The sequence below is a fragment of the Argentina silus genome (genome assembly GCF_951799395.1).
Source record: "Argentina silus genome assembly, chromosome: 21".
Taxonomy (NCBI): domain Eukaryota; kingdom Metazoa; phylum Chordata; class Actinopteri; order Argentiniformes; family Argentinidae; genus Argentina; species Argentina silus.
In genome coordinates, this window is record NC_139675.1 from 13,272,220 (window position 1) to 13,282,134 (window position 9,915).

Sequence of the window (9,915 nt, forward strand, 5' to 3'; positions counted from 1 at the left end):
ATTCACATGTCATTTCAGGTGACAGTGTCACCGAAGGACTCTGGAATGAGAACCATCAACAAGGTAAGAGGGATGCGCTTAGAACAGCATGCTTTAGATTCATTGAAAAGTGTGTATCATTTGTCATGTCAGATATCTTAGCCCAGGGATTTCTAATAACGCTTAATGGGTCTGGCCTCAATGGTGGGTCGCAGCAAAAACCTCCTGGGTCTTGGCTGAAGTCTGAACTACCTTGAAATATTGTCTTGTTTATCTGGTGGTTCCCAAGATGGTAAACATGGATTTATGTGGGTCATAGGAACATTGGAAATCATTTTTGTGTTTGTCCAACTGTTGTCAGGTTAACCCGTCTGTTCCAGTGTTATATTCGTCAAACGCCTATTTTTTTACGTGGCAAAAAACGATAACTGACTCAGTAGGCAGGAGAAAATGATCTGTTCTTAGCTGCTACATTGTGTTACAGTGTGACGATGTCATATCCTATTGTGTCCACTAGGGGGTGAAGCGGCCGGGGTCAGGCAGCCAGTCTGTGATCAGTCCTAAGTTATGCCCGGGGGTCAACAACAACCCAGGCTACTTGTGTGAGACTGGCCACTGCTGTGGTGAAACCGGCTGCTGTACCTACTACTACGAACTCTGGTGTGAGTAGCCACTGTTCCTCCTGTCCTTCTCTACCCCTTTTATGTTCTATCCATACTTGTGTCTCCTTCTATCCTGTACGTATATGTGTATCCTTAATATTCCTGAAAAGTCATCCTTCTTGTAGCATTGTGACTGCCAATGACCCCTGGTCCCAGCATAGACTTTTTTCTTCTTATGATGACTGACGTACAGATGATTCACTTACTTTAGACAATTGCACTTGTTGTAAGTCGCTTTGGATAAAAGCGTCTGCTAAATGGCAAAAAAAATGTAAACGTAACAATACGCCTTATTTGTCCAAGTGTCTTTAGGGTTCTAGAGAAGTGCGTCAAGTCGATGAGGATGTTTCACGTTTGGTTTGTGCAGGGTTCTGGCTCCTGTGGACGGTTCTGATCCTGTTCAGCTGTTGCTGTGCGTACCGCCACCGCCGGGCCAAGCTCCGGATCCAGCAGCAGCAGAGGCAGAGGGAGATCAACCTGATAGCCTATCACGGGGCCTGCAACTACCCCGCCTCCATGCTAGACCTCAGTACGACTCCCCTCTGCACCATCGCCACGGTTACCATGATCAGTCTGTGTGATGGATACCATTGACATACGGAGTAATCGTAGTACTTGTGATAAGAGATCATTGAATTCAGGAATCATCCCCTTACGTCTCTGAAGTAACCTCTCTAGATCTTTCTGGGGCTCGGTGCTGTTTAACGTGGTATTTCAGTCATTTGGTAGTCATGTGACGAGGGTGGTTTGTGGGGGAAATAACCAGAGATGCAGTGCCCTCCATAAGTATTGGAAAGAGGAAGCATTTTGTCTTCTTTTAGCTCTATACTCCCAACAGTTTGGATTTGAAATCAAACAGTTACGATGGGGTCAAAGTCGAGATTCTCAGCTTTAGTTCAATGGTTTTTTTCTTTCAGATTGGTTTCACCATTTAGAAAGTACAACTTTTTTTCAAACATATTTCAAGGCTACAGAAGTATTGGAAAAAATCATGTAATGTTTAGTATTTGGTCGACGTTGCCTTCCTATGGCAGTATGTTTGGGGTCATTGTCTTACAGTATGATGAAACGCCATCCAATGAATTCAAAGGCATTTGCTTGGACTCGAGCAGACAAGATGTTTCTGTACACTTCTGAATACATTCTGCTGCTTCTGTCAGCAGTAACATCACCAATTAAGACAAGTTAGCCAGTTCTTGTGGCAGCTATACATGCCCAAACCATAGCAGTCCCTCCACCATGTTTCACAGATGAGGTGGTATGCTGCAAATCTTGGGCAAATCTTCTCCAAACATTTCACTTGCAATCACTCTGTTACATGATAATATTCATCTTATCTGTCCACAATACCTTTTTCCAGACCTCTGGAAGCTTTTTAGGTACTCTTTAGCAGACTATAACCTGACCATCCTTTTTGAGGATAACTAGTGGTTTGCACCTTGCAGGGAAGCCTCTGTAGTTTGGCTGGTGACGTATTCTGCAGATGGTAGTCTCTGACACATTCACACCTACCTCCCGGAGAGTGTTCCTGATTTGTGGGACAGTTGTTTGGATTGTTTTCCTAATTATGGGGAGCATTCTTTGATCATCCACTGTAGAAGTCTTCCTCGGCCTACCAGCCTGTTTGCGATTGCTGAGCTCACCAGTCTGGGCTTCTTTTTAATGATGTTCCAAGCTGTTGATTTTGGCAAGCCTAAGGTTTTGGCTATGTTTCTGATTTTTTCCAGATTTTTCAGCCTCATAATGGCTTCCTTGACTTTCCTTGTCACTTCTTTGTTCCTCATGTTAACTTAGACTCCAAAGGCAAGCGCAAACCTAGAATCAATACTAGACATTGACAGCTGTCTTATTCCCGCACAAATGATGTGACAGAACATACCTGACTAACCAGAAACACCTGTCAAGCCAATTTTCCAATACTACTGGTTCCCTTAAATAAAGGGACTATGTATAAAAAGGATTGTCATTTCTAAACGGTGAAACCAATCTGAAAAAAGAAAACATTGAATGAAAGCTTTAGCCTCATAGTAATTGTTTGATTGATTTCAAATCCACACTGTTGGAGTATAGCGCGAAAATAAGATATAATGCTTCCTCTTTCCAATACTTATGGAGGGCACTGTAGATGCAATCTAATCTCATTCCAAGTCAGTTTGTTCTGTCAGTTTAGAAGCCATCATTGGAGTTACGTAGGTGTCCCTCTCTGCAGGTTTCCTCCACTGAATCCCTTGTTGTTGATATTCCAGGTTTCCTGGCCTCCTTCAAGCTCCCGTCCTATGAGGAAGTGGCGGCCCAGCCTAGCACCCCTCCACCCCCCTACAGCTCTGTCTTCGCCCTGCAGGGAGGAGTGGGGGCGGGGGTGGGGGTGGGGGGCGCCACCTCCTCCTATCACAACCCCCCGTACCCTCACCCCCCGTATCCCCAGTACCAACACCCTCCGGGCGGCCCGTCCTACCTCGCCCCCTGTCCGGGACCCAGCGGACTGGGCGTGAGCGTGGGGGGCGTGGGCATGACGTCGTCCCAGAGTTCCGACAACTACACCAGCTGCTCCTGCGAGTCCTGCTCCCTCACCTCCCCCTCCAGCACCTCCTTCTCCGTCCAGGTGACCGACGAGACGGACGACAGCAGCCACCCTTGCACGCCCAGTCCCAGCGAGCCGTTCGGGCCACCAAGGGGGGGGCTTGGGAGGGATGCCCTGGGGGTCTTTCCCAGGGTGGCTTCGTCTCTGGAGGGGGTGGAACTTGGACTGTGCCCCTCGCCCTCCCCACCTCCGCCTCCTTTGCCCCCTCCGCCTGCCGACCGCCTGCCCACGCCCTCTACAGATTTTCTACCGACACCTTCGTCTAAGGTTAGTGAGGGGGCCCCGACCCCGATGCCAACCCTCACTCTTCCTCTGTCCCCTCCCGTCCCTTCTCCTCCTCCACCTCCTCCCCCCCCGCTCCATTCTCTCTCTCCTCTGGTTCTCTCGGACCCTCTGGGCGTTATGGCTGAGCAGAGAGGGGAGGAGGAGGGAAGCGTGGAAGACCAGAGGACCTCCCCCAGGACCACCCAGTCTCCCCCCAAACAGACCCTCTTCTCTTCCAACGTGGACTTCTTTGAGCCCTGCAGCCACGCGGCGGAAGGGAGGAGGGAGGAAGAGGAGGAGGAGGAGGAGGAAGACGAGGAGGAGGAGGAAGATGAGGAGGACCACTTCCGCCACCGCCGGCTCACGGGCGACTCGGGCATCGAGGTGTGCCGTTGCCAGGTGAAAAGCAAGGAAGAGGAGAGAAGAGAGGAAGAGGAGGAGGAGGAAATGAAGGAGGGCGGAGAGGAGGCGGGCTTCCTCCACGACAGCGTGGACTGCTCTCTCCGAGCGCAGGCGGCGGTGGCCGCCCAATCACAGCTCCCCGAGGACCGCGCCGCCCAGTGCGGTTACACCTCCAACGCGGCCGCCATCTCCAGGGGAGCGGACGCCGCCGTCATCACCGTGGAGTCGTCATGAGGACCTCTGTCGAGGCCCCCGGCCCAACCCGTCAGGTGACCCGAAATTCACTTGACTGACAACCAGTGGTAGTGTGGAAGGTGTTTACTGTGGCCACATGATAGCGCCCCCCCTACTGGTCGAGACAAGAAGTGGACGAAAGCCCACATCGACCTGAATGCGTGAATGAGTCTGGTGGTTTTCATAGTGTAGTCATGTAAGGTGTCGACAGAGTGTAATGGGAAAAAGGGATCATGTCATCGTAGTCTTCTAATTCAAACGGGGAGGGTGGGGGGGGGTTAGACTACAACTCTGCTCTGCGTGTGGATCTTTCTGTCGCTCATTTCCGTTCTGTTACATCGAGCCTATACAGCCCAACGGAACAAAGGACGGATCCTCTTTATTTCTCAAAGAGCAGAAACAAAGCTGCAGTCAAAATGCTAATGATGCTTGCTAGCTCGCTCGCTCGCCCTCTCTCTCTCTCTCTCTCGCCCTCTCTCTCTCTCTCTCTCTCTCTCTCTCTCTCTCTCACTCTCTCTGGAGTCACAGGAAGGGGAGCAACAGCTGTTTTGAGCAGTGTGAAGTTAGCATTATCTCCACACACACACACACACACACACACACACACACACACATACACACACACACACACACCACCTGCTGTGTCCGTGGCTCTGTGCCTGGCCTTTCGTTTTGCCCCCCAAAAAAACCTTTCTTCCTTCCCAACCTCATTCCCATTAGAGTTTCTATTGTATCTCCCTCTATCCAGCATCCTTTGATGGAAAGCGGTTGTTGCCACGGTACCGTGGGATGTAATAATAATTGGGTAGGTGAGGGCACGATGTGTCTCCTCTAAGCAGCTGTGCTTCGTTATAAGACTCCCACGTACCAACAAGACTCACGGTTGCCCTCATTCATGTGTTGCGCAGCTCGGACTTCAAAGGCAATATTGACACGAACGATGATGAAAAATGACAATTTGAAAACGGACCCAAAGACTGTCTGGCAAACTCGAGCAGGCGCAGAGCGGTCGCCGGTCAATGAGAGGAATGTAAACTTGAGGTTGTAACTTGGTTCGTCTGTCCGTCTTTCCTTCTGTCTGTCTGTCTGTCTGTCTGTCTGTCTGTCTGTCTGTCTGTCTGTATGCCAAGGTTTTTTGGTACTGGTTTTCTCTGATATAGTCCAGTGCTGTTTTATCAGACTGTTAGGTGAATATATACACCACCCACCCTGTTGAATGAAGGTTGAACAAGGAGGGTGGTGTGGTACTGACTGTTGATCCACCACCCACCACCTCACCTCAACTGATAGCACCGATGTACTTTCTGATCCTGTATCCAAATCAGATGGAGTTTCTGTATGACAGAGGCCCGATTCATCCAAACCCTAACTGAAACCTTAACCCTTAAACCCTTAACCCCCCCTAACCTTCACCACTGATATTGAATGTAACATGTTGCATAGTAAAAACGGACACCAAACTGTTAACTCTTAAGTAGACCTGTTTCTATCATGCAGCAAAGGAGCCCAACAGCAATCTCTGGTAAAGAGCTAACAGTTAGCTGCTAACTGAACCAAGGAAGATGACTGTTATCAGACCGGACGTGTGCTTTGATTCAAGGAAGTGATCGAAGATTCAGCATTTACTGTACATGAAAAGTGCCCAAGATTTGTCTTATACAGTATACAGTATAAGTAGTTGTGTGTTTTATCAGAACCTTTTTGTCCTGTTCTTGTCTGAGACTAAATGCAGTGTGTGCAACGTTTTAAAACGGCATCCATGACATGGCTTTCTCTTGAACGACTCAATGTACATGCTTCTCCAAGAAATGGACTGTTTTGCCCTTCGATATTCAGATTAGCGATACTGTACAGTACATGCTGTGTTGACATAGTACAGTATCGAACAACATTTGATCTTCTGCCACAGAACCACTGTGAAAGGTGTATCTTTACAACAAAAAAAGAAAAAAAAATCGCTAATCATTCACTGAAGGAAATGACTGAATTTCAACTGTGATCGAATTTCTCCGATGAAAACAAGTCGTTTCACACGGTCGTACATTTAGCTGGAAAGTGAGAGTGAGAAACTCACACGTTCCCTGCCAGGCTGAAGTTGTTGTCATGTGTGGTTATTTTAAGACCAGCCTAAGTTAGGCTTCTCTTATAGAAACGGTTGCCATGGCTTTGTCATGTACTAAGCCTCAGCCATGCTTGCTGTTTGAAGTCTATACCCGTCTTCAAAGCTCTTAACCCCTAGATTCACTCAAAGCGACAGCCCTTTAGACCTCTTTTGTAACCTGTTGGACATCGTTTATGTACCGTTGCTTCTGTGAGCATCAAAGGGGTTGTCTGTATATCTTGTTCTTTGGACTGCAGAGAATGGGTAGTTTGTTGAGTTGTCATCTTATGATAAGATTGATTAACTAGGACATTCATGCATTTCATTTGATCATCTCAGATGGAAGAGGAGACAGCAGCAGATGCTCTCTCTCTCTCTCGCTCTCTTTCTTTCTGTCTCGCTCGCTCACGTTCAGAATGCTCCAAGACCATGTACGGTTCTAGAAATGTTTGTTTTTTGTTTCTGTTTTCCCGTACTTCAATGACATGTCTCAGAGAAGGTCACAGAGTATGACCTCCACATCAATCAAATGTTCCTATAATTCTGTGACGATGTCATTGTTGTTGAATGAAGAGCGTGTCCATGACAACCATACACTGTCTATCACAGCCAACTCCCTTTACTGCTAAGAGACGGGTACAGACGCACAGCCGTTTATTTCAAGTTCAAAGAGGGGAACATTTTCAATGTAATTTCTCATTTTGTGCCTGAATGTTCCTCCAACTTCGCTTTATGGGTTATATGTCTTAATATGTCACTTAGACAGGTCTATAGATGTATATAGTTGCAAACCAAATGGAGCAACAACAAAAAAAACAGCAGTCTCTTTATAAAACATACACATGGTACACAGTACATTGAGGCTTGCAAAAAATAGTATTTAGCAATAGTATGGTATTCACAGTTTTTCCTTACTCTGATCAACTACGGTTGGAAGCAAAATGTTGTAATGACATGAACCTCTTTATACTGATGGACATCATGTGGAGGGCGTTGGCCCCGGATTGTACAGTACACAGCTTTTTAAGACCCTGTCCGTCAAGGATGCCGCTAAGATCTGCTCTCAGATCAGCCTTCCCTCACTCCATTTGGAGATGAGAGGTCGAAACTGACCTCAGAGCAGTAGTTAGGATTAACCAGAGACAGACAGTACAGAGTGTTTGGCAAACTGTCCTCCATCTTGAATAACATTCGGATTCACATTCTAACCGGAATGTATTGGTCGTGGAACTTTTGGTGCCAACATGGTGCCAACATTATCAATTCTAATCTCAAACAGAGTTTGCTCGGCTGTATACCTATGTCTCTGGGACTAGCTTCATCCTTCTTGCCTGGTCAGCAAATAGTGGTCCCCCCCTCCCCCCGTCTGTCTGTATCTCTGTTGATAGGCCAAGGCCCCAATGCCAGACTGTTACCTCGCCTCGACGCGACGCGTTATAACTGCGAATGGATGTTGTTGTTTACGCTACCTTATCCAGATGCTATAGTAATAATACTCTATATTTGTACTAACTTTATTTTGTAAAGCCAGGAAGTGAACCGTGAGAGTAGCCGCTGGTGAAGCTGTCAGCACGCAGCAATTTGATTGGGCCGGTGGAGTTACTCATTCCAGAAAAACCTTGTTGTTGTTGTTGTTGTCAGGATTCAGGATGTTGTCGTTGTTGTTTCTCTTTCTCCGCGGGGGGGGGGGGGGGGGGGGGGGGACATCTCCTATTTCACCCACACCTGCTATTGGCTGATAGCATAGCAGGCTATACCGACCGTGACTGTTAGTGAAATAGTTCAGTTGAATATTATTGAAAAATGTGCTATATTGGGTGTACTATCTACTGTCTCCTTCTCTTGTGTCTAGAGTGCATGTGTGAGAGATGTGTGATGATGAGGAAATCGTCATCATGATCACTGTGTACAGTATTTCATCATTGATTGAAGCTTATTGATTTATTGATTAGAAGGCCAAAGCTGATTGATGGTGATGTACGTTTGTTAAAAACAATGATGTTTGTCAGTAGACTTTATGGCCTTTTTCAGAAACCACAATATCATGAATATCTCCTTTGTTTATTTTGTATATCCCTGTCTGTGACATACATGGTGATTTCTAAGCCCTATTCTAAATGTAACAAGTGCTACTTTGATGTACTATACTCACAGTGCTGAGTTCATCTTCTTTTCTAGCTACCATTGCTTTTTTCATATCCTCAGTTATTTGGTTGAATTTTGCCATTTTTCATATCAGTCAGAATGTGTTACTGCTCTTGGTTTTTTCCATATTTGAACTTGGTCGTCCCCCAACGCTTAGGAAACAAACTGTGGATTTTGTGTGGAAATAAATGTTACAAAGAGAGGCCTAATGCTTTGCTTCATTGCTAGCAAACGTGTGAGGTTTGATATCTGAGGAAAAAAATCGGTTGATATTCAAAATGAAATGTTCCATGGGGCTCTCAAGCAATATTTTGCAGTGAAGTGAAATACAGCAAGTCTGTTGACACAGGGTGAGGTACACCTACCTACTGACTGGTTTGATGAAGCTGTTATGATTCATAGTGACTCACTGTGCCAGAGCATTCCTGTTTGTTCGGTTAAAATGCAAACAGTTGAGATTACAACTAAGCTCTGAGCTTTTGATTCAGTGAAGATAAATTGAACTGAAAGCTCTTCAGTTTAGTTGATGATGTAGAGGCGTTGTCTGACATGTAGTATACGTTATTATGATCATTTGATCAATGTCAATAGCACATGAAAATAATAAATAAGACGTCCTGCTCTATATTTAGAATGACATAAATGTCAGCTAAATGTCATGTGGCTTCAACAAGCAAACATTTTCCTGCTAGAGTCTCTATATTTTGATGAGTATCCTGTTATTGAGCGACCTTGAGAATTCTGCCCCAATCTTTCAATTGCTGCTTTGCAGAGCAGTGTTCGTTTGAAGAGGTGTTGCTACGACCAATAATCCCAGGATTTCACGCAGCACTAGCACCATCTTGTGGACTGCATTGGGACTGGCCCTTATGCTATCATGGCTACCTTACCAAATCTATCTACATTTACATTTACATTTATGGCATTTAGCAGACGCCTTTATCCAAAGCGACTTACAACAAATACATTTGTTTAAGTAAGTGAATCAATCTATCCATCAGTCATCATAAGATAAAGTAATCAATGCTCAGACCAGGGGCCATAGGCAGTCACAATGCTAGAAGAAGGATTTTATTTTATTTTTTTACTAAAAGGAGAGAAACTTGTACAGGGTGGTAGTGGGGGTGAGGAGGTCTTTAGGGGGGCTCATTTATCCCCTTTCTTCTCCCCTGCAACTCTTCCCCAGGTTTTTGCCCATTCTCCCATCGCTCCGTCCAGGTTCAATCCAAGCCAGATCGGCTAGCCTAAAATTCTCCAGACCTCGTGAGAACAACATGATTTGAAGGTATGGCTCCGCGAGACGAACTCAGGCAATACAGTCAGCTCTAAGATGGCAGACTCTCTCCTCTTGGTTTCTGCTCCTCTCTAACTCCGGTTTCAAAATAATCAAAAAGCCCACTCAGTTCTATTGTAAGATAGAAGCCACAACTCCCCCAAACACACACACACACACACACACACACACACACACACACACACACACACACACACACACACACACACACACACACACACAGTAATAGCCTGATAAGATGCCAAAGCCACAA